The sequence below is a fragment of the Rhinolophus ferrumequinum genome, chromosome 4, assembly GCF_004115265.2.
Source record: "Rhinolophus ferrumequinum isolate MPI-CBG mRhiFer1 chromosome 4, mRhiFer1_v1.p, whole genome shotgun sequence".
Lineage (NCBI taxonomy): Eukaryota > Metazoa > Chordata > Mammalia > Chiroptera > Rhinolophidae > Rhinolophus > Rhinolophus ferrumequinum.
Genome location: NC_046287.1, coordinates 88826215 through 88851400, shown reverse-complemented (window position 1 = coordinate 88851400; position 25186 = coordinate 88826215). Strand labels below are relative to the sequence as shown.

At 40.5% G+C, this 25186-nt stretch overlaps 1 long non-coding RNA gene across 1 annotated transcript; it reads left to right on the top strand.

Annotated features, from left to right (window-relative positions):
* The first annotated feature begins 717 nt into the window (after window positions 1–717).
* LOC117021126 (uncharacterized) lies at window positions 718–23467 on the top strand. The gene is made up of 3 exons (XR_004422816.1): window positions 718–849; window positions 14903–15000; window positions 23273–23467. It is a non-coding gene; the product is annotated as an uncharacterized LOC117021126 (long non-coding RNA).
* The last annotated feature ends 1719 nt before the right edge of the window (window positions 23468–25186 follow it).

Here is a 25186-nt window from a genome sequence, read left to right as displayed (position 1 = left end):
AAGAGGGGAATTCTTTGAAGTACAAGATGAATAATGCTGAGAGAGAAAAGCATGCTAACACTCAGGAGACACACACACTTTTCTGGTTCTTCAAACAGATACATTTCTTCTAAAAGGCCTGAGAACAGGGATCGATGCTGTCAGCTGCATTGGGTCACATCTTCCATAGCATCAGCACAGTGCTGATCACAGAAATGTTCCTATAGCTGATATAATGTCCCTTGATGCAATAAATGGCAATATATGAAAAGGAAGTTCAGAAATAGCACCTTTAAGATAATGTAGTGCCAAGATAATGTAGTGCACAAAAGCTTGTCCGGCTTAACCCTCACCCAAAAGCCTTAAAGGGGTGGCTTCCTTGACCTGGCATAGGCTTTGAGGTTATTGCTTGAGAATCAAAAAAAACACCTATCTCTGAATGAGCCATGAACTAGAAGCCCAACCACACCATGTTGCAAGAACACAGCTTGAGCCATTGGATGGATGACCTGTTCTTTAACCAGATCTGTCAGGACGTGACACTAACCATAAAGTGAGGACGGTCTCCCCCTGACCTGCTTGCTTGAGTGGATGCTCCAGGTGTGGATGTTTACTCACTTTCCACATCTCAAAGGTGGTGGTGGGAAGGAAATCAAGACCGAACTTACTGAGGTCATTCTTGGTTTCCTAAGGTGTGGACGAGAAACATCTGGCCAGGAAGCCAGCCTGCCAGAATCCTTGGAGTGAAGGCAGTCAGGAAAGAGGAAAGTTCCTCGGTGTTTTTCTGGCCAGCATTCAAATCCTCCGGGTTTGCAGAGCAATGAACTGCCTCATACAGCTGTCCTGTCAGAGGTCTGTATGCAGAATGAGGTAGGTTGCATCTCCCGATTCCTAATCCTTCCAGAAGCCAGGTGCTCAAAGCCCAGCAGGGATAACACATCTGAAAGAAGTAAGGGTTCTTGAGGAAGAGATGTGTCTGTCATGGGGAATGGTGTGACTTTTCTCCCAGAGAGCACGTTCTCCATTTGCTTAGTGGGAAAGAGAGATGGACACGTGTCAAGGATCTCAAAGCTGATTCAGCTCCAAGCCTTTCCTCTTCCTTCCCTTCCTCCTTCCCTCTCTCCTTTTAAGACACAGGTGGGAATAATATATTAACTATAACCAGAGATAATATATCTATAACCATGGTATTTATAAATGATATTTATTTACAAAGGCTGATATCAACAGGATGGAATATCCTTTTCTTCTTTTTGAAGCTTTTCATGGAATCATTTTTTTTTCTTAGCAAACATTTACTGAGAGAGTCCATGGAGTAGGTGTAGCACTCGTTTAAAATGTGCTATATAATATATGTGTATATTATGTATATATGTATATAAATAAGTATATATGTATATATAATATATGTATATAAATGTATATGTATATACATGTATATGTATATATAAATGTATATGTATATAAATGTATACATATATTAATATGTGTATATATATATATATATGTTATATATATATGTGATTTTTCCTGGCCTTTGGTGAATTTAGTCACTTTATTATTGTTTTTTGGGGATAAGAAAAACCCTTCCCTGTCTCCTGAAAATATTGTAAGAAATACATTCATTTTTCTTCTAAGTATGATAGAATTAAATTGGTTTTGTTTTAAGAATTTGGGTGAATTTCAGACTCCCTTTGAGATTGTAAGGGAAATCATGGTTGTCTGAATAAAAAACAAAGTAAGAATCAAAATGTTAAGCTAAAACTCTGTGTCTTATCATCTCTTTGATATTTGTATTCTTTAGAGCCCCTTCTAAGACCTGTAATTCTTCTGGGCAAAGGGTATACGTGGGCACTTTTCAACTAATTTTTCATCCCCATAGCTTCAAAACCATTTTCATATTCAACCGTCACCACCAAACCTTGGGTCTGACCTGTGAGGAAGTGCCTGGAGGGTTAGCTCCTGGGCAGGCACTGCCCTTGCCAGGGGCATATGTTATCCTGGGCAATCCCTGGCTGCTGCTGTTTCTGCTGCTGCTGTTGCTGCTGAGCTTAGGATGTAGGTTTTAACCTTCAGAGTTCCCTCCTGAGAGCCTTACGTGCCATCTCTCTGACATTTCTGGGGATAATCCTCTGCTTATTGGGAGTGAAAAGTGGCAAGTGAGAATTTCATTGAACATGGATGATAGCCCTTCCGCTCCTTCCTTCCTCCCACCCTCCTGACTTACAGAACACTTAGGCAATGCCTCATTTTAAGGTGAGCTAGGGCTGAGTTTTCTAATTAAAAGTAAACAGAAAGCAACTTTCCAGTGAATTTCCAGCTCACCAGTTTCCTGGTCCCTTTCTTCAGTACCAAGGTGATAAGATTGGTTTCTCAGACCCTGAAGCCTATAGGTAATAAACACCGCCTTTACCTGTGTCTTAGACTTCCGTAATGAAACGATCTTTGCTGTAATGAAAAGACCAGTGACTGGGTGGCTTAAACAACAGAAATTTATTTTTCACAGTTCTGGAGGCTGAAAGTCTAAGATCAAGTTGCTACAGGTTCTGTGTCTGTTGAGAACCCACTTCCTAGTTCATAGATAGCCATCTTCTCACTGTGTCCTCACATGGTGGAATGGGCAAGGGAGCGCTCTGGGGTCTCCTTTACAAGGGAACTAATCTCATTCAGAAGCGTTCCTCATGACCATGCAGGAAAAATGCCATCTCCCAAGGGCCCTACCTCCTAATACCATCACACCGAGGGTTACAATTTCGACATAGGAATTTCTGAGGGACATAAATATTCCATTCATCACTCCTTGGTACAAGTGTCCAGGTGTTATCATCGGGAAATCGGAAGCCAGTGGTTTCATCTAGAATAAGCCAGTGCCTAAATAAGCTAGCTTGTCAGTGGGTCAGAATCACAACTAGTCTACATTCTTGAGAAAGTGAAGAAGTAGGCACAGCCAAAGCCATGCTCTCATGCAGTGTGACACTGGTCTCCTGTAGATTCAACCACAGAGTGAGTGTGTTTTTATTAATTTAGCTAACTGCCTGACCCTCGCTGTTCATTTCTCAGGCTGCTTTTCCCTCTATGGAAAGGTCCACACTGGTAAACTCAGTGGGAGCTGCTGGCTGTTTTGTTTGCTCAGGGAAATGTCATGTAAATATGGTCATTTAATCAATAACTCTTTGCCTTTGGTGGTGGTGATGTTAGACTGTTTTCTGGAGAGTTATACAGTCCTATTATGGTACGCCTTATATCTTTGGAGCTAATCATTTTCTTAAATGTATGAATTTATACATATCCTGGCAGTGCCAAAAAAATGTATACACATGACTTGTATTCATCTTTTATTACCGTTATATATTGAGTATTACAATTTTAATACAGTTTTTTCCTTTCTTAAAATATGTATACAGTTTTGGGGGCAACTTCTGTATTTATAATATGTGCACCTAATATACTATATACTATACATATTATACACATACACACATGCACATGTATAAGTACTTTTAGATGTTCCCAATTTTAGGTAAAAACAAGAGAACTAACTGGTAGCAGAAAGTAATCTGTGGTTTTTATTGTTGTATGTTATACCTGTACCTGTCAATCCCTTGGAAGTACCATGTCTCTTGTCATCGACACCCTGTTTTGATAGTAGTGAAGACAAGTTGGAAGAAGGGCGCAGTGGAGACAGGGGGGCCCAGCAGCAGTTGCGGAGCCCACCATCTGGAAGAGCCCACCCCACCCCCTCACCTGTCTCTAATGCTGGGATTCTTTCAACCGGCAGCACAACGTTTTCTTTCAGTTCCAATTAAACAAGTATTCAAATGCTCACATGGTTAAAACCAACACCCACATGTTAAAACTTGCCTGAGGGCAGTTTTTTACCTTCAGAAAGAGAAGTGTGTGGTCACTTGGCTGGGGGTGAGAATGGGGACACCATAGGCAGTGGACTTGGGAAAGAGGAACCGGGAGCCTCAGAGCTCAAACTCATTACTTCATGCTTTTCTTTCAATTGATCTTCCTTCCCTGTCTCATCTTGGAAAGAAGCTTTCAATTCTTGACACAGCAATGTTTAATATGAACCATAGATCATTTGTTTACGTGCTCTACCTGTGCTTTAAATTTAAATTTTCGATCATTTATTCAAGGCCTGGCAATAATTAACTCACTATAAGGAAATCACATGATTTTCTTAGTGACATGGCATCAGAAAATAATTTCCTGGAGTCACTGAGAACTATAAACAGCTGTAGTCACAGTCAGGCCATTTCGTGTCAGCCAGTGCCAAAGTCCTTTTTAAGCATAGACGGCGTCTGCCCTTCGGGAGGGCTGTTGGACCTAAGCCAGGGTCTGAGCGAGGTGGGGTTTCCCGTGGGGTTTCCTGGGACTCACGTGAGCCTTGCCCGAGTCCTGCAGACATGCAATTGTACTGTGTATTTAACGCAAAGCTTCCCTGGAGCTGAAATAGTGTAACTGTTCATCCATCAAACACTTGTGAGCACCCAGTTGGTGCTGGGCACTTCTAAACTCTGGAAACAAAGAAATTGGTAAAAAAATAAAAAGCAGAAAATAATACTGTTTGGCCTTGGAAAAATATGCCTGTCACAGAGGCCTTTGGTATTTCTGTCCTGGTCAAACCGCTACTCTGTCCTCAAGGCCACAAACGCTGAAGCTCGTTCTTATTCTAATTAAAATTGCCTGTAGGCAAAAGAGGAAAGTTAGCTTCCAAAGAATTATTAGGAAAAAATAAACTTTTTACAGCCTCATAACGTTTTACCAATGCTGCCCTCTGCAGAGCAAAATGAGAATCTCAACTCAGCAGTTTGTAGGAACTTCCCAACCCTGGTTAGTTTGGAGAGAACCTGAAGGTCCAGGGGTCTTCAGACTTCGCTCATAAACCCCGCCAAAATAATTGCCAACAATTATGTACCCCCTTACACGTTTTTAAGTTGACATATAAATTTGTGTCATCAATTTAATAGTTGTAAAGCATGAATTTCCCACCTTTTCTGTGCTTTAAGTAGTTTGCAGATTGAGTTCATCCACCTTGTGAAATATGCCCCCGGCATCACCTGGTTGATGCATCATCAGCCCTCATGGTCAAACCAATCAACCGAATTACAGTGACTTTCTAACAGAAAAAAAGTTTACTTGCTTGATTGCCATTCAGTGAAACAGGGGAGCAGGGGAGTAGCTGGAGCAGGCACAGGTGCTTATGGCATGGCCCCTTAGGATTTCCTTCCAGAAAGCTTCCTTGGCTTTGTTCTCCTGGAACTTTCTTCTTTTAGATCTGAATTTTCTTAATGTGCTGTTGTTTGGTCCATGGTCTCATGCATTGGGACAGTGTATTTAGTAAGATGAAGGATGGGAAGCAGCATCTTTCTTTTGTTAGGTGGGAGAAGGGAGATTGTGAAAGTGGAGGTGTAAACCAGAGGTGAGGGGCAGCCCACTGATTGAGCAACCATAGGCACTTTCTCGGGCAATTAATGGTAGGAACACAGAAGTTAAGCATGTGGAAAACAATTTCTGTAGACTACCTAAGGGGTGATGTCCTCCAGGGTGGAGGCTAACCTAATTCACCTGAGGAACACGGCCACCTGAGAGCCATATTCTGGCCACAGCCAGGGTCCCAGAGGTCGTTTATTCTCAGGTGGGTTTTCTTATTCCTCCAGTCTTGCTATGACCTTTGATGACGGCTTTCTTTCAGGGTCTTCTAGAGTGCAGGACTGTGATGTACCTCTGACATGTTTTTTTTTAAAAGATTAGGCCTTCTAGAAAATAACTTTTCCTTCCCGGCCCTTCTTGAGGTCTCTTGAAGTTAACTTTTAGTCCCCAGGAGTTACTTAGCAAGTGGTAAATGTCACTTTACAGCAGTCTGTTCATATTGACAGGTCAAGAGGTTTCCCATCTGGGGGGTAGCAGGGCAAAGTGTTCCGTATGGATGTGGATAACTAAGCCAGAGGGTCAGGGGGAGACAGAGATTGTGAACATGACCCACCCTAAATGCCAGACTAGGACTAGGTCCTGTGCCACCTTTGTAGGTTCAGCAACTGCTGTATCCTACATCCTACTGGTGGGATTAGAATGTGCTTCCCACAGACCCTATGCTGTTCCCTCTGCCTGGCTTGCCTTGACCCTCATCTTGGTATGTCAAAAGCCTGTTTCAAGGCTAAAATCCTGTTTTCTAGTACAAGTACAAGCCTCTCTCCTTCCTTTTAATCCTATAGCATGCTGTCATTTTTAGGGCATGTATTGTATTTTGCCTTGGGCTGTAATTATTTAACTACGTGTCTCTTGGCTCTTTGAGGAGAGAGGGGCAAATTCATCTTTATATTTCCCAGCTGTCTAGCTCAAGATCTGGTAAGGATCAGGTACTCAGAAAGTATTTCAGGTCCCATGCCCGTCCCATTACCACTGCTATGTGCATTTATAAAATACAACTGCCAAGTAAATACAGATTCTGTTTCCTCAGATCAAAGGATGCACTTCTTCTCATCACACATCTAAAGAATGACAGGGTAGCTTCTGGAGTGCCAGCAAAAGGCATCTGTGAGGATAAGGGAACTAGCAAGGATTTTAGCAAGGACAATCAAGGATTTAATCATGGATGATGACACACTTTGGGTGGTGTTTCTAAAGCAGTGACTGGTGGTGATTCTAGGCCAGTAGACCTGAAATCAGGGATGGCATGCTGTGCACCAAAGGAAAAACAGGAAGCTTAATCTGGATTCATGCATTTCCCCCCACTCTCTTATAGAAGATGTTCTGCTCAAGACCCAGATTTATTTCTTGATTCAAGAAATTTTTAAAACATCAAATTTTTAAACATTCCTAAATGTTGTTTCCAAATTTTGTCAAAGACACAGAAACATAATAAAATAAACTGAAATCAAACTTCATGGCAATTCCCTAAACATCCCTCAGCCCCCAACTAAATGTGTGACTTAGATTTAAATAATGGTCATGTGCCATCACTTAATGGAGACAGGATAAATGAAAAATAGAACAAGGGATGAAAAAGTTCCACCTAAATTGTATCTAAATTGGCAGGGGACAAGCTCATTTAGATATTCATAAATCTGCAAATAAATAGGAGAGTAGCTGAATTGTTCTGTAGTGTAGTGATTTTCCAAAACAAATCAAGTCAGACAAACCAAAGAATTGAGAAAAATGCAGTCTGTGTAAATTGTCTTATACACAATGCAGAAAGAATTATGCCTCTGGAAAAATGTGGTTTTATTTTACCCTGTATGAACGGAAGTCTTAGCTATCAAGTAGGAAAGCAAAATCTTAAAAGGAAGTGTGCCAAGGCTTAGACACAGCAGGACAGTTTCTTGCCTGAGGGCTGTTTGTCCCAGCTGTGTCATTAACCAGTTGAGTGACTTTGCCTAAAGATCTGTCCATTTTTATACTTAAAAAGTTGAACATTGAATGTAGATAAGAAGCTTTGGATTGCTAATTAGTCTATGTAAGAGTCACCTATTCTTTAGGTGCTAAAGTTTAGAGAATTCATCTACCAAATCTCTCACCCAACCCGTCCTTGTTCATTGAGCACCTGCTAAGAGCTCTGCATGCCACCTCCTGAGTACTTGGCAGCCAAGGTGTTCCCATGGAAACCAATTCTACTCTGGGAGAGTTTTCCAGTCTGGCTGTCAATTGGGGTTAGTGGGAGCAGCGTCCATCCTGCTAAGAAACAAAGCCAGCCTTTCATAGGAGTGAGTAGCTGGTTCTTTACCGCATGTTTTTCCAACATCCTCTATAGAAACTCTTTGTGGTGTTCTCTGATGGCCTCTCACTGACCTTTCCGTTATATTCTCAATGCCATTCTCATGCCAAGGTTGATGACAGTTTTCATTCTTTCTGCAATAACCTGTTTCCCTAAAATTAAGACCTAGCCAGACAATCAGCTCTAATGCGTCTTTTGGAGCAAAAATTAATATATGGCCCAGTATTATATTACATTATATTATATTATATTATATTGTATTGTATTATATTATATTATGTTATATTATATTATATTATATTATATTATATTATATTATATTATATTAAAGACCCAGTCTTATATTATAGTAAAATAAGACCGGGTCTTATATTAATTTTTGCTCCAAAAGATGCATTAGAGCTGATTCTGGCTAGGTCTTATTTTCATGGAAACATAGTAGTAGGGTTGTCAGATTTAGCAAATAAAATACAGGACATCTGGTATTAAATTTGAATTCCAGATAAACAACAAAAATTTTTTAATATACAATATTTGGGACATACTTTGACTAAAAATATATTCATTATTTATCTGAAATTGAATAGAATGGGGCATCCTGTTGGTCAATGTCTACAGATTCAAATGTCTACTGGAATGTTTGTTTGTTTGTTTCTGTTTATCCCTCATATCAGGAAATAATGCTACAGAGCCCAGAACTATTGCACTTACCAAAAAAGCACATGTGCTCTCCCTCCCTCAAAAGTTATCAATAATACGTAATAGACACCCTTTTCATTAATGACTCCTGAGTTTTGTCTATTCTCTTCTCTGATGCATATAATTATTTCTTTTCAGTCTTTACCTCTTCAGTTCCATCTCTGTCACCACTTGTCTCATTTTCTTAAATAAAAAAAGGAAAATGCTTTATTTCAACCATGGAATGTGAAGGATAGAGTTCCCAAATTCTTTAGCTACAGGGGTTATGCAATCACATGTGTGCTGCATCTAATAATCGAACAGCTAGCCTGGACCTACTCTTTCTGTTGCTAAGTAGCACTTGTATAAAGTAAAGATGAGCCTCACGTTTTAGGTGAAACAGTTGGAGAAGACTCTTTATTTTCCTTTTTTTTTTTTTTTTGAGTTAACATAGTCATCTGGGAAGGTGGTTTGAGAATCAACAACAACCACATGTTTCACTGCTCACTTTTGGAAGCTTTTATCTTAACTGTTGTCACAACTAAACGTTTCCTTCCAAGCATTTCTGCCCACAGAAAGTCTGTGGTGCCTCCTCAGCGTCTGGACAATGTCCAGTCTCCATCTACAGCAGAATCTGTGTGGGAACCTGCTGACAGACTCTAGGTTAGCTGGCGCACAAGCCGGTGCCACATTCTGGGAGGCAACAGAGAACTAATTACACAGAGGAAACAGAGTCAGCAGAATAGGCAATTGTCTAGGGTTTATTTCTGATTAACTGCATGGGGAGATAAAGCAGGAAGGTATGATCATACGGCAGAGATAAACATATTTAGGGTGAGGCACGTAAGCATATTTTGACTTCTTAAGGTACTTATAACTTGGCCCCACACAAAGTTCAAAAACAAGCACAAAAAAACAACCAGGAAGGGAACCCTGGCAGCTATTGCGGCTCTAAATATGAAGGATGGAGGAGACAGAATCCCCCTGGAGGTACTAGAAGCAGGCTCAGCAAAAGGAACATTTTAGAAAACTTAGGAACAGGACATCAATTACACACATCTCCCTGAATTGACCCACAACTCAGACACCAGCGAGAGGACACCTCTTGCAGGATCAGGCCTGAACTGCCCACTCCAACATTCAAGGTCCCCAGTCCCACCTGAGCCTCATCTCCCCAGCCTGTCCCTCGTGTCTCTCTTACTTGCTGAGGGGTGGGGTCAACCAGAAGATCACAAGGGCATAGAATCTGTGTCTTTGCTGGTGCCCCTTCTGTTACCCAGACCACCTACGGTAAACCCCACCCAGGCCAGGCAGCATGGCCTCTTGCAGTCCCAGACCACTACTGGTGCTTTCCTCCCATGTCCCTAGTGGGAAAGCCCTCTCCTCTCTAGCTCTCTCTACATAGCCCCGCCCCTCCCCCACCCCATCTTTTCTGCCCTGTCCAAGGCTCTATTCTTGTTAGCTTGATTCTGAGCCTGACCGGTGGGTGAGTATGCATGGGCCTTCCCCACAGAGCTGCAAACATCTCAGGGCAGGAGCTGCCTCTTACCTATTTTTCTACCTCTGTCTTCTGGATTAGTATAGAATCTGGAACAGTGTAGGTCCTTAGTAAATGTTTGTTGTTGAACTAGGTGGATGGATGGATGGATGGATGGAATGTGGATAATGGCTGAGTGACAGAAATCCTCACTGAACAGGAAACCACTTCTAAGTTCTCCCTGGACTATGAAAGCAGCAGAACAACAGAAAGAGCGTGCACCAGTAGACAGAGGAGAGGCTTTTCACCCTAGCTTCTTCATCCTTGGCCATGTGACCTTGGTTGAGTCACTGAACCCCTCCAGCCCCAGTTACCATTCATTTGTAAATCGACACGGACACCTGTCAGTCTGAAGTTAGGGAGTTGAACTGGATGGTCTCTTGAAATCTTTTTCAGCTGATTCTCAGAGTTTGTTCTTCTCACATGTTCTCCAAGACAAGTCACGGGGAGGAGGTTTCCCAACACAGAGCTCCTGGGGTAATATATGGAACTGGGGAAGCAGCCTCATGATGTTTTATTCAGTGACAATCCACAGAGCTTGACCCTTACCAGCATCCCTGACCCTACAATGCTAATAATACTTGTCAGACGCTTTTCAACTTCTGGGCCAGCAATACCTCAAAACGCAACCTATGAAATTTTGCCCGGCTTCTATTATTGCTCCCAGACTGAACTCACTGAGCAGAAGTGAGTTCTCAGAAGGCAGAGCCGTCATGTATGAGGGGTTTCCCCTTCACAGAGTAGAAGGATGTATACTGACAGCCTGCATGGGCTGCTCAGCCTAGTTTCCTCCTTCCGTGAGATGGAGAATTAAGTAATAAACTTGCTTTAACACCAAGAATTAATGCACCAAGGCTTGATGAACACATTTTTCTAGAGCAGCAAAAGTATTTTAAAAACAGTGATTCCTGTGATACTAGTCTTTGGAGTGACTCAGAAGAGTATAAATTATTTCCCCACAGTTGGTTTCTGTTTGCCCAATAGTATTGTAGGTCTGACCTTTGGAAGTGTTTCCACCCTACGGTAGACTGCCTTCCTCCCCCTTCCCCTACTCAGGTAGGTGGCCTGTGTGTGTGTGGTGATTGTTAGTCTATGTGGGTGGGTGGGTGGCAAGGGGTGTGTAAAGAGAGAAGGAGCCAACTAGAGTTTGCTTCCCTGGACCCCTGGAATTCAGAGAGGACCACCTCTTAGCAGGATGTTTCAGTGACTGAATTTTGCTTTGAGGCAAACACCCTTTCCCTGACCCTGAGCTTCAGGCCCCCGTTAGTTTGTGGTGGTTTTGTGACACCTGGTTTGGCTTCCCCATTGCCTTAGTCCAGGTCCTGGTGAGGGTGTCAGATTAGTGTTGCTTCCACATTTGCCTTTGCTTCTGAGTGTGTACACACATGTGTCTGTGTGGCATGTCTGTGAGTCTGTGAGCTATGTCCTGGCCACCAGGCAAGAAGCTGCTTTGCACATCTGCTGGGCAGCTGGTGGCCCTCACACTGCATAGGACACAGCCTAATGGAAAATCCCTCAGCAAATTGTGTTTGGGGGCATAGCATTTAAACTTGCATCACTGCAGAAAATTAGGAGTTTAGAAATAAGGGGCAGTGTGTGTGTTGCGTGTGTGTGTGTGTGTGTGTGTGTGTGTGTGTGTACTAAAACAAATATATGCTCTTGGTAACAAATATTTCAAATCTCCAGAAGTATATAGAGATATCTGCATCTTCGATGGCCTCCTTCTCTGTAATATTTCCCCGAGGTCACCACTCAGTGAAGGGTTTGGGGCCCAATCCCAATATTTATTGTGGATGTTAAATTTTTGATGCTTTCTGCCTCTCATCAAGTTTCTGCCTCAGGCCTCCTTTTCCTTCCCTCGGTGATTTCCTCACACCTTCCGCAGTGTGTGTGAGAAGCCTAATGGCCCTGGGCATTCAACACATCCTTTCATGGTTTCTTGTTTATTTCAGTTATTGTCTCTTTTCCTGAGCATTCTTTTTCCTTTTTAATCTTGGGATGTTTTTGCTTGGGGAGTGGGTGTAGAGAGGTGCATAGAACAGTGGGAAAAGTGGAAAGGAAAACCACCTCATTGGATTAAAGGAATGTGTCCTCCTACAGAAAATAATTGCCTCGGGTGACAGGATGTGAGGTTTAGGAGGCCTGTTGTGAGATGTTGCTAGACCAAACCATTATTTCAGACAAGGTGCACCAGGCGTTAGCTTTCTGGCTTTCACTGGGGTAGCTTAGTGTTTGGATTAATTGCTGGGATTCTATATAAATGCAAATTATCACCTCCCCCGTCACAGAGTCCCTCTCAGGCACAGAAATGGGTAATAGCTGAGGAAAATGAGGTGGACTTGGATTTACTGGTTGGCTGTAGCTTCATCTGAACGTCATATCTGGGGGTGGGGGCGCAGATTGTGCAAAAGCCATCGTCACACTCTAGCATTTGCACAATGAAGTCACCTGTGCAAAGGCTCAGCCTTTGACACTTGAGCACAATACTAATGACCCAGGGCCACAGGGTACCAATAAGGAATCTTAGGTTGGAAGGGAAAAATGTCACCAAAATATTGATCTTTGTACATACAAAGGAACAGGTACTTAAGGAGTTTTATGGTATAAGAGATTCTGGCTTCACACTTACCAGTAACTGATGTTTCTTTTCCATACAAGGCAGAGTGGGGGTGGGGAAGGGAGGACTGTGAGGGTGACAGGAGCGGATGGGGTCCTACTCACCCCAGAAAGGTTGCTGGGAAGGAGGGAAGAGCGAGGCTTGGAGGCCACATATCCCTGGGCTGCCATTGACTGCCTGGGTGAACTTGGGCACCAAACCTAACCTCTGGGGCCACTGGACATCAGTGGACATGAGGCTTGCCTCACAGGAAGGCTGAGGAAGCTTTTGAGATGTGTCTGCAAATTGCTTAGCACAGTGCACATAATAACTGTTTAACAAATACCGGGTGATATGTGACCATGACTTTGTTCCTTTTCGGGTTTCTAATTACTTTGCCTTTGACACTTTTCTCCCAGAACCTGCAGAGGGTGGCAGAGCGCTTCGGTTGGCAGTCTTTACTCCAGCCTCTGTTCTCCGTGGGAATTTCCCTTTGGGCGCAGCAGCCACGGGCTCATGAGACTTTTGGAGACCCATGAAAATGTTTTAAATTTTCTTAAAATCAAAAGAAAAAACACGTTTAATGAATATGTAACAATGAATCCAGTCTATATTATATTAATCTTTATATCAGCCCAATCATCAAGTATAATTTCTAATATTTTTTAACGAAGGAAGAAGCCGGGACAGCAAAGTACCTTGAGCCCACTAAAGTCGTAATGCGGCTCCGCAGGTTCTGGAACTCACTTCAGACAGCCCAGGTGGCAAGCCCAGGGGGACTCTGGAGATATGCTTTATCAGCTATGGAAAAGCACAAACCTTTTTCTGGAGAAAACCTCAGTGCCCAGATCTGCAGAGTAAACAGCCCTGGTTTGCCCAGGGAACTGAACACGTGGAGTCTGAAGGCGACCTTACCGTGAGAGCTTGGGGTGTGGCCAACTGCGCTGAATTCAGTGTGGGGACGAAAGGGGCCACAAGAGGCCATTTTCCACATAGATGAAGCTTGCTGCTTGTTGACGGCAGCCATTTTTGAGGAAACCTCTTTATAATGTGCCACGTTACCTACACTTCTTGGTGCATTTTTTACTTTTATCAGTAGAGTGTATACACACACACACACACACACACACACACACACGTCAATAGTACTAAAAGACTAAGACCAATAACAGTGGTTCCTTGATTCACATGTCTGCCTTTCCAGATCCTCATTCCTGCTCTTTGCTTGAAAGCAATCACCTTCAACCCTTCCAAACCCCTTCTATTTTTTGGGTACTTAAATCCATATTTCTAAGGAATATACACATACTGCTATTTCGCATCTTGTCAGTTTCACACAGTAGCTATTGTTGTCCTGTTTCGGTTGAGGAAGATTTAGCGGCTGTACACCCTCCACATTAGTTCTCTGTTCTACCCCAGCTATCACTAAAGTTAGAATTTTCTTCTTTTTTTTTAAAAAGATTTTTATTAAAAATATAGCTAACATACAATATTATATTAGTTTCAGGGGTACACCGTAGTTATTCAACATTTATTTACCTAAAGAAGTGATCACCACGATAAGTCCAGCAACCACCTGACACTGTACTATGCTATCATAATATTATTGACTATATTCTCTATGCTGTACATTATGTCCCCACGACTTATTAATTTTATACCTGGAGAGTTGGACGTCTTATTCCCCTCCCCGTCTTCCCCCCTTTTTTAAAGTTTACAATTACAATTGACATTCAATATTATTTTTTATTAATTTAAGGTGTACAGCATAGTGGTTTGACATTTATGTAATTTAAGAAGTGATCCCTCTGACTAGTCTAGTACCCACCTAGCACTGTACATAGTTATTACCATATTATTGACTATAATCCCTATGCTTTACTTTACATCTCCATGACTATTTTGTAACAACCAGTTTGTACTTCTTAATCCCTTCACCTTTTTCACTCTGCCCCCCTAATCCCCTTACATCTATCACCCCAATAAATCTAGTACCCACTTGACACCATACATACTTATTACAATATTATTGACTATATTTCTTATGCTATGCCCTACATCCCCAGGATTACTGTGTAACAACCAATTTGTACTTCTTAATTCCTTTCCTATTTTCTATGCACCCCCAAGCCCCTACCCATCTGGCAATCATCAATATGTTCTCTGTATCTATGAGTTTGTTTCTGTTTTGTTTGTTAGTTTATTTTGTTCTTTAGATTCCACATATAAGCAAAATCACATTGCATCTGTCTTTCTCTGTGTGACATGCTTCACTGAGCACCAGGTCCATCCATGCTGCAACAGATGGCAAGAACCCATTCCCTTCCATAGCTGAGCAATATTCCATTGTATATATGTACCACCTCTTCTTTATCCATTCTTCCATCGACAGACACTCAGGCTGCCTCCACATCTTGACCGTTGTAAATAATGCTGCAATGAACATATGGCTGCACATGTACCTTTGAAGTAGCGTTCGGGTTTCTTCAGGTAAATACACTGAAGTGGGATTACTGGGTCCTTCTTTGTCTCTTGTTATAGCCTTTGTTTTGAAATCTATTTTGTCTGGTATAAGCATTGCTACCCTAGGTTTTATTTTGTTTCATTTTTTTCATTTCTATTTTCATGAAATACTTTTCCATCACTTACTTTACACCTGCGTGTGTCTCTCAATCTGAAGTGAATCTCTTATGGGCAGCATATGTTATGGTTTCGGTTTCTTATCCATTCAGACTTGCTGTCTTTTGGTGAGAGCATTTAATCCATTTACTATGAAAGTAATTGTTCATAGATATGTATTTATTGCCATTTTATTATTTATGTTTTAATTTTAATTTTTTCCCCCTCTCTTAAAGAAGTCCCTTTAAAATTCCTTGTAATTCTGGTGCGGTATTGATGAACTCCTTTTAGTGCATTCTTCATTTCAGTTAATGTTTCCTTCATTTCTGACTGGTTCTTTTGTATGATTTCTATGTCCTTTTTTATGTTTGCTGTCTCTTTGTTGAACTTCTCACTGAGTTAATCTATTTTTCCCCTAAGTTTATTAGGCATCCTTATAACCATTGTTTTGAATTCTGTATCTGGTAGTTTGCTTGCCTCCATTTTGTTTAGTTCTTTTTCTGGAGTTTTCTCCTGTTCTTTTATATGGGACACATTTCTTTGTTTCCTCATTTTGGCCGACTCCCTGTGTTTGTTTCTCTGTGTTATGTAGATCTGCTATGTCTCCTAGTCTTGGCCAGATGGACTTACGTAGTAGGTGTTCTGTGCTAGTTGAGCCTTTATTGCTATTGGTACATCAATTGGTGGGATTGACCCTTAGGCTGACTAGCTGTGGAGTCTGGCCATGTCCACACCTTATGGGCTGTTGTGTGAGAAGCTTACTCCACTGAGTGCCCGTTGAGACTCTGGTGCCCGTTGAGACTGCCCTTTGGGTGTGCTGCTTGAGGCGAACTGGTGGTGTTCTGCTGTTGTCTGAAGCCAACCTCCAGGTATATTGGTTCTGGGGTCTTGTGAGAGGGGCTCCAGTGTGGGCCCATGTCAGCTACTGTCTGTGACTGGCTGGGGGATACCTGGTAGGAACTACAAAGTGATCCACTGTTGTTTGCCTCCTATCTGGACCTGGAGGCATGTGGGAGAGGTCACGCTGTGAACTGAGGATGGCTGCTACCAGTACAAGGTCTGGGGTAGCTCCACAAAAAGCTGAGACACCCCAAGGCCTGCTTCCACCTGCTGGCTCCCTTAAGGTTCAGCTACTGATAACACCCCATGCAGTACACGAGTTGGGTGAGGCAGGGTCTCAGGAAGTCACCAGAGTGGGAAAAATTGTGGTCACTAGGTTAATGTAAATTCTGGTTTGGTGCCGGTGCTGTGCCTAGAGCTACTCAGCAAAAGTCTCAGAGCACACTGAGACTAGTTGATGCCCACCTGGAGCCTGTCAGACTCCGATAGCTTTCCAAGAAAGAGTGCAATGCTGGTGGGGCTGGCTGCTCGAAAAGAAAGTGCCTCCAGGTGTGCATGAGTTGAGAGGGGCGGGTTCCCAGTGAGTCAGCAGGGCAGAGCAGCAGAGCTCACCAGGCCAATCAGATTCAGATTTGGCTGGAAGGGGCAGGCTCAACACAGGAAAGATGGTGCCTATCTGCCGGTTGCACAAAAGTGGACCACTCCCTGGGAAAATGCTGACTGTCCTTTAGTCCTCCCTGCAAATCCACACACGTCAGTCTCCGAGGCTCCCAGAGTCACTGTCCCTTCGCTGGAGCCCAAGGTGAGTGCCTGTGAGTGAGTCTGTGTGTGGGCCATTTAAGAGGAGGTCTGTGTTTTCCGCAGCCTTCAGGCCCACCTGAATGGTTGGAATCCCCACTTTTTTTCACAGCCAGATGTTGTGGGGGCTTTTCTTCTCAGCACGTACTGTGGCCTGGGGAGCCTAGTGTGGAGGGCTGGGGCCCCTCACTTCTTCAGGGGGAACCTCCTGATTCTCAACCTCCACATGCAGGGGTGAGGCCCGTTCCGCGTCTCTGCCCCTCCTACCAGTCTCGACATGGCTTCGGTATACATTTAGTTGTAAGACTTCTGTTCAGCTAGACTTCAAATGGTTCTCCTGGTAGATTGTTTTATAATTTAGTTGTAATTTTAGCGTATTCACGAAAGGACACAGGCATAGTGTTTATCTACTCTGCCATCTTGGATTTCTCCTAGAATTTTTTTATTTCATCTATATTTAGAATTTTCATTATTAGAACTATGGAAATGTCCACTGCTGAGCCAACAGTTACTTTCCCTTTCTTATACAATATTTACATTGTCTAGAAATTAATATTTGCTTCACTTTTAATATTTGTTTGGTTATCTTTTGTTAAACTCCTTAATCCTTCCTAAAGAGTCCAAATAATCTGTAGAACATGATCAAAGGCATTAAGTAATTTATCTGTTCTTTTCATCTCTCTGGAGCCTTTTCTTGGAGCCCTCATGCTTCCTGCTGGAAAATGGTGTGGTCTTACCCTCTCCAGGTGGCTCCACTGCTAGGCTCCTGGCATTCCTCCTGACTACTCACCTGTGTGGATTACTAGTTTTCTGGACCCACTGTCTTTCCCTTTCTTCCTGCATTCACTCTTTCCCTTTTTTCTTATATTTACTCTTTTAGTTGATAGCTTCTTGAGAAAGCATATATGAGATACACATATTTTCAAATCACTCCATCTGAAAAGGTCTTAATTCTGCACTTAATTGATAGATTGGCTTTTCTATAATATTCTAGCTTCCAGTGTTGTAGAGAACTCCAAAGTCATTCTGTCCTTTATATTTCATTGTGACTCCTTTGTAGAAGCTTTTAAGATGTTCTTTTTATTCCAGGAATTCTAAAATTTCATGATGACTTGCTGTAGGGTGGGTCTTTTTTATTCATTGTGTTGGACATTTGGTGTGCTCCTTTCAACCCAGAGACTTGGTTCCTTCAGCCTTGTACTCTTTCCTTAGCAGTTCCTTCCCTCTGTTTTTTTCAACTCTCCCTCTCTTGATCTCCTATAAGTCAGATATTGTACCAGCTGTTATTGATCCTCTAATTTTCTTACTCCCTTTCAATTATCCCTCTCTTTGTTATATTATCCTACTTTCTGTATCATTATATTACTTTATTTTCCAAATGTTCTGTACAAATAAATGTCTCTGAATCTCCAAAATCTTTTATCATCTTCTAAAATTATATTCACAATTCTTGTCCATCATTGTTTCCTTTTGTGTTCTCTTTTTACTTGTGGATTTATACCTTTTAAATTTCTTGTGACTTTGGTAGGGTTTTCCAGGATTTTGGGGAGCAGTGCTGGTGGGGATAGGAAAAGTGTGGAGGCCTCAGTATTGGGACTACCTGGTGGTTTCATTTGTGTCCTGTTGCTGATCTGCTACCCCATGGGACCTAGACACATCTTTGGTTTCAGTCACAACCCTCTTCTTCAAGCCGATCCTTAATAACATTCTCAGTTTATAGAGGCAGAGGGTATAATGGAAGCTTTCTGGTTTGGAGTCCTATGAAGTCAGTTCAATCTCCAGCAGTGTGCTTTATTAGCAGTGCCAACTTACTCAAGGCACTGAAACTTAGTGTCACTGTGTCCTCCTCTGAAGTAGTTCTATCATACCTGCTGTACCTATGACAGGTGGATTATGAACAGGTGGATCAAGATATATCATGTATAGAGTGTTGTTAAATTATGACCATGTTAATAAGAGTAACAGTGAATGGTAGAGCTGACAGCTAGTTACTTAGGAGGATTCCATGTTTGGAGGCAGAGAACAGAGTTTTTTTACTTCCTGGCTGTCTGCATCTGCCATGATTTTTTCTGAATGCTTGCTATAGACTATGAACTTGGAAACTCAGTTGGCCTTTGTGGAGGAAATGAGGATGAATCATCATGTGCTGAACAAAACTTCCCCCAAGAGATACAAATGGGAAGTTGGGGAGACTTCAGCTCACTTACTTTCAGACAAGGTGACCTGGGTTCCAAGGTGTAGCCACCAGAAGGAGTGATTAGAAGGTGGGTGTAACCAAGAAAGTTATAACTGGCTTATACCTTGTTTGAAGAAAGAATTTTCCAACCCAAGGGCAGATCTACAGAATAAAAGGGAGAACAGGGAGCAAAATGTTATCAGTGTTTACTGTACCATCCAGTGAAGATACCAGTGAGGACGCCCATCACATCTGCCTGGCAGCTGTGTTTTCATAGCAGAGATGGCTGTATCAGTCCACACAAGCTTAGCAACCCCAACACCAACAGGACAATCAAACAAAATTTCCTTGTCCTAATTTTATGTTGATTAAAGAACTCTGCATTTATTCAACAAATATTCCTTGAGCACATGCTATGTGCTCGTCATTCTTCTTAGGTGCCTGGGATACAACAATGAACAAGAAAGGCAAATATGTTTGCTCTCCTGGAGTGTACCTGATATGACAAAATAACTTTTTGAGTGATTTTTCACTGTGCTTAGTGTTGGAATGACAGTAATAAGGACTAAGACTGGCCTTCTAGGGACTCAACAGTTAATAGATATGGCTTCCCAATTAGATTTTTCCATGAGAGAATGGATGAATAGTTAACTGCTCAGTTCCTTTGGCATACTAAAAATTAATTAATTGCATTCTGGCCTCTTGGGAGTTTGGTTAGCTTGAGGCAGACCCCAACACTCAACCATGAGTGCCTTGTCAAGATGGGATTTCCAGGCTCAATAACTTCTGACTAGACCATGGAAAGTGCTGACTCTATAAAGTTGTTTTTCCTTAGCTGCTCCAGGCCTAAATATCCTTCTATAATTTCTCTGTCACCCCTTTCTCTTTATAACCTCAACAGAGATGTTTGTTATGTCATCCATAATCATACTACCTCTTGCAAAGCACGTGTAGGAACAGATACAAACGAGTTATTCATACATTCATTTATCAGATATCTGTTTTTATTATTTTTAAAAAATAAAAATTTATTTTTTTCAGTTATAGTCAACATTCAATATTATTTTATATTACTTTCAGGTGTACATCATAGTGGTTAGACACTTATATTATTTATGCAATGATCCTCTCGGTTAGTCTAGTAACCACCTGGCAGTATATATAATTGTTACACTATTATTGACTATATTCTCTAAGCTGTACTTTACATCCCCATGACTATATTGTAACTACCAATCTGTACTTCTTAATACGTTCACCTTTTTCACCCAGCTCCCCAAAACCCCTCCCCTCTGGCAACCATTCTCTGTATCTATGAGTCTGTTTCTCTTTTGTTTGTTCGTTTATTTTGTTCTTTAGATTTCACATATAAGTGAGATCATATGGTATTTGTCTTTCTCAATAAGAATTATTTTACTTAGCATAATACCCTCTAGGTCCATCCATGTTGTCCCAAATGGTAGGATTTCATTTTTTCTTTTATGGCTGAGTAATATTTCATTGTATATATGCCAGTTCTTCTTTATCCAATCATCTATTGATAGGCACTTAGGTTGCTTCCATATCTTGACTATTGTAAATAGTGCTGCAGTGAACATAGGGATGCATATATCTTTTTGAATTTGTGTTTTGAATTTCTTTGGGTAAATACCTTGAACTAGAATTGCTGGGTCATAAGGTAGTTCAATGTTTAATTATTTGAGGAAGCTCCAAACTGTTTTCCATAGAGGCTGCACAAATTTGCAATCTCGTCAACAGTGCACGAGGGTTCCCTTTTCTCCACATCTTTGCCAATGCTTGTTGTTTGTAGATTTATTCATGATAGCTGTTCTGACAGGTGTGAGGTGATATCTCATTGTGGCTTTAATTTGCATTTCTCTGATCAGTTACATTGAGCATCTTTTCATGTGTCTATTGGCCATGTGTATGTCCTCTTTGAAGATATGTCTATTCAGGTCCTCTGCCCATTTTTAATTGGATTGTTTGTTGTTTTGGTGTTGAGTTGTATAAATTCTTTATAAATTTTAGATATTAAACCCTTATCAGATGTATGAGGTCGAACAATTAAGTTTGCGAACTCATTCTCGAAAAAGTGTTACATATCTCATTGCTGAATATCACTATGGTCACCTTCGAAGTACTCCCTTTGGGAAGCTATGCACTGATGCCAGCACCTAGTCCACCCTTCAAAGCAATTTTGGAACTCTTTTTCTGGAATGGCCATCAGAGTTGTCATCATATTACCCTTGATGTCCTGAATGTCATCAAAATGTCTTCCTTTTAATATTTCCTTTATCTTCGGGTAAAGAAAGAAGTCATTGGGGGCCAGATCAGGTGAGTAGAGAGGGTGTTCCAATACAGTTATTTGTTTACTGGCTAAAAACTCCCTCACAGACTATGCCATGTGAGCTTGTGCATTGTTATGATGCAAGAGCCATGAATTGTTGGTGAAAAGTTCAGGCCGTCTAACTTTTTCATGCAGCCTTTTCAGCACTTCCAAATAGTAAACTCGGTTAACTGTTTGTCCAGTTGGCACAAATGCATAATGAATAATCCCTCTGATATAAAAAACGGTTAGCAGCATCGTTGCAACAAGTTCGTGAACTTAATTGTCAGAGCTCGTAGCATTGGTGACTATCTTCTCCCATTCAAAAGGTTGTCTTTTCGTTTTGATGATGGTTTCCTTTGCTGTGCAAAAACTTGTTAGTTTGATGTAGTCATATTGTTTATATTTTCTCTTTTTTTAAAAAATTTATTGGGGTGACAATTGTTAATAATATATTTTCTTTTGTTTCCCTTGCCTGAGGACCTAGATCTGAAAAAATATCACTAAGAACCATGTCAGAGAGTTTACTGTTTATGTTTTCATCTTGGAGTTTTATGGCTTTGGGTTTTGTATTTAAACCTTTAATCAATTTTGAGTTTATTCTTATGTGGTGACCCAGTTTTATTTTTTTGCATGTATCTGTCCATTGTTCCCAACACCATTTATTGAATAGACTGTCTTTATCCCATTGTGTATTCTTGCCTCTTTTGTCATAGATTAAATGACCATGAAGGTGTGGGTTTATTTCTGGGCTCTCTATTCTGTTTCATTGATCTGTGTGTCTGTTTTTATGCCAGTGACATATTGTTTTGATTGCTATAGCCTTGTAGTATAATTTGATATCAAGTAGCATGATACCTCCAATTTCTTCTTTCTCAAGATTGCTGTGGCTAGGGGCAGCCAGATAGCTCAGTTGGTTAGAACTCGAGCTCTCAACAACAAGGTTGCCAATTCAATTCCCGCATGGGATGGTGGGCTGCACCCCCTACAACTAAAGATTAAAAATGGCAACTGGACTTGGAGCTGAGCTGTGCTCTCCACAACTAGATTGAAGGACAACAATTAGAGCTGATGGGCCCTGGAGAGATACACTGTTCCCCAATATTCCCCAATAAAATTTTTAAAAAAATTAATTTAAAAAAAAGATTGCTGTGGCTATTTGGGGTCTTTTGTGTTTCCATATAAATGTTATGGTTATATGTTCTAGTTCTGTGAAAAATGCCATTGGTATTATGATAGGGATTGCACTGAATCTATTGATTGCTTTGGGTAGTTGGACATCTCAACAATGTTAATTCTTCCTATCCATGAGCATGGTATACACTTCCATTTCTTTGTATCTTCATCAATTTCTTCATTGTCTTACAGTTTTCTGAGTATAGGTCTTTATCTCCGTAGTTGAATTTATTCCTAGATATTTAATTAATTAATTAATTAATTAATTAATTTATTTATTTATTTACTTTGATGGGATTGTTTTCTTAATTTCTCTTTCTGACAGTTTATTATTGGTGTATAAAAATGCAACCGATTTCTGAATATTAATTTTGTATCCTGCTACTTTACTGAATTCATTTATCAGTTCTAATAGTTTTTAGTGAAATCTTTAGGGTTCTTTATATATAGTATGACATCATCTGTAAATGACCACAGGTTTAATTCTTCATTGCCAGTTTGGATGACTTTATTTCTTTTTCTTCTTTGATTGCCGGGGCTAGGACTTCCAATACGATGTTTAATAAAAGTGGTGAAAGTGAGCAGCCTTGTCTTGTTCCTGATCTTAAGGAGACTGCTTTTAGCTTTTTTCCATTGAGTATGAGGTTAGCTGTGGTTTATCACATTAATATGTGGCCTTTATTGTGTTGAGGTATGTTTCCTCTATTCCCACTTTGCTGAGAGTTTTTAACATAAATGGATGCTGGATTTAGTCAATGCTTTTTCTGCATCTATTGATATGATCATATAATTTTTATCTTTCATTTTGTTTATTAATTAATTTGCAGATATTGAACCAACCTTGTATCTCAGGAATAAGGGATGGCTTCTGCAGGACGACTTCCCCTCTGAAATGCCACTGTTCAAAGAAACACATCAGATTGTTCAAAGCTCTTCAGTAGGTGACAGAATGCTGCTTCTCCTTTCCTTAATGCCCAGAAAATTATCCCATGTCTCTATCGACTCTGAAATCAAAGTAATAACCCCACAATTTGTACTTGCATGGCTGTGCATGGGCATCACTTGTCTTTCCCAATGTTGGGTGTCCCTCCTTCATTGCAAATGGAGGTGTGTCAAATAAGCCTGAGAGACAATGAACAAATTAGAGGAAATACACTTAAATAAAGTAGGCATGTTATATTTCAAAAAATAAAAATAAGAAAATAAATACCACTTGATCCTGGTGTATGATCTTTTTAATGTATTGCCGAATTCAGTTTGCTAATATTTTATTGAGGATTTTTGCCTCTATGTTCATCAGGAATCTTGGCCTATGATTTTTTTTTTTTGTTTGTTTTTTTTGTAGTGTCTTTATATGGTTTTGGAATCAGGGTAATGGTGGCCTGGTAAAATCAGTTTGGAAGGTTTCCCTCTTGAAGTTTTTGGAATAGTTTGAGAAGGTTTTAGTGTTTGGTAAAATTCACCTGTGAAGCTATCCTGTCCAGGACTTTTGTTTGTTGGGAAATTTTTGATTACAGATTCAATTTCGTTAATAGTAGTCATTCAGTTCAGACTTTCTGCTTCTTCTTTAGTCTGTCTTGGAAGATTGTATGTTCTAGGAATTTAGTCATTTCCTCCAGATTATCCAATTTGTTGGCATATAATTATTCATACTATTTTCTTATAGTTCTTTGTGTTTCTGTGGTGTCAGCTGTCACTTCTCTCTCATTTTTGAATTTATATATTTGAGTCTTCTCTCTTTTATCTTGATGAGTCTGGTTGAAGGTTTATCAATTTTGTTTGCAAAGAAGCAGCTCTTCGTTTCACTGGTCTTTTGTATATTTTTTAGATTCTTTTTGGTTTATTTCCACTCTGATCTTTATTATTTCCTTCCTTTTACTCACTTTGGGCTTTGTTTACTGTTCTTCATCTTGTTATTTTAAGTGTAAAGTTAGATTGTTTATTTGAGATTTTTCTTGTTTCTTGAGGTAGGCCTGTATTGCTATGAATTTCCCTCTTAGAACTGCTTTCACTGTGTGTCATAGATTTGGGGTCACTGTATTTCCATTTTCATTGTTTTGAGGTATCTTTTGATTTCTTTCTTGATGTCATTTTAACCCATTCATTATTTAGTCATGTTATCTAGCCTCCATGTGTTTCTGTGTTTTTCAGTTTTTTTCTTGTAATTAATTTCTAGCTTTAATCCATTGTGGTCAGAGAAGATGCTTGATATGATTTAAATTTTCTTAAATTTATGAGAGTTGTTTTATGACCTACCATATGGCCTATTGTGGAAAATGTTCCTTGTGCACTTGAAAAGAATGTATATTCTGCTACTTTGCGATGAAATGCTCTAAAAATATCAATTTAATCTATCTAGTCTATTGTGTCATTTCAGGCTGCTGTTTCTGTGTTGATTTTCTGTCTGGAAGATCTCTCCGTCAGTGTCAGTGAGGTGGTGAAGTCCCCTACTATGACTGTATTACTGTCCATCTCTCCCTTAATAGTAGTCAATATTTGCTTTGTATATTTAGGTGCTTTTGTGTTGGATGCATAAATGTTTATGAGGGTTATATCTTCTTGTTGAATTGATCGATTTATCATTATGTAATAACTCTCTTTGTCTCTTATTATACCCTTTGTTTTAAAGTCCATTTTGCCTGCTATAACTATTGCTACCCTAGCTTGTTTTCATTTCCATTTGTATGAAATATCCTTTTCCATCCCTCTACTTTCATTCTTTGTGTGTTTTTCGATCTGAA